This window comes from Pteropus vampyrus, unplaced genomic scaffold, assembly GCF_000151845.1.
Source record: "Pteropus vampyrus isolate Shadow unplaced genomic scaffold, Pvam_2.0 Scaffold39, whole genome shotgun sequence".
In the NCBI taxonomy this organism is placed as follows: domain Eukaryota; kingdom Metazoa; phylum Chordata; class Mammalia; order Chiroptera; family Pteropodidae; genus Pteropus; species Pteropus vampyrus.
The window spans coordinates 11508605-11509363 of record NW_011888820.1 but is presented as its reverse complement, the minus strand read 5'-3'; the positions used below and the strand labels follow the sequence as shown (position 1 = coordinate 11509363).

Here is a 759-nt window from a genome sequence, read left to right as displayed (position 1 = left end):
AAATTTCTCAACTTGGTTATGATGTGTACTTTTTAACATACAGCTGAATTTGTTAATATTTTTGAATTTTTGCACTTATGTACATAAGTAATATTATTGGTAAGGGTTTTTGTGATGTTTATGTGTTTCATACTGGGTTTTGTTTTTGTTTTTTTTTTTGTTTTTTTTTTAGGACGAAGCAACTCTTGGTTGACCTCACAGATTGCAAGGAACTTGTCAGCTTACAATTCCTTATTTTTTATTTTTTTACACCTACAGCACTTGGTCTTCCTAGGTGGTCTTCCATCCAAGTACTAACCAGGCTCAACACTGCTTAGCTTCTGAGATCAGATGGGAATGGGTTTGTTCAGAGTGTCATGGCCATAGACTAGTTTTGTCAAGTTTTGATGTCAGTTATACCCTTGCTTCATAAAAATAGAGCTTTTCTTTTTTCTTAGTGAATAATTCTGGAGGATTATCAGAACTCACTGGTGAATTTGAATGGGTCTGCAACTTTTTCTCGTTAACATGTGGATAACATTTCAAGCTCTTCTGGGTAATTGTTACACTAAAATTTGCTAACTTTGGGGGGTCAATTTTGGTATTTTATCATTAGAAAAATAATTTGAGGTTTTCAAATTTATTTGCATTAGTTGAACAAACTATACTTTTTAAAAAATAAGTTTATTAGGGTAACATTGGTTAATATGATGATATAATTTTCGGGTGAATGTTATAATTTGACAGCTATATATTCTATTGTATGATAACCACCCAGAG

General features: G+C 31.8%; 1 pseudogene; it reads right to left on the bottom strand.

The window, feature by feature from the left end:
• Positions 1-249: 249 nt before the first annotated feature.
• Positions 250-368, bottom strand: LOC111738501 (annotated as a pseudogene).
• Between the last annotated feature and the right edge of the window lie 391 nt (positions 369-759).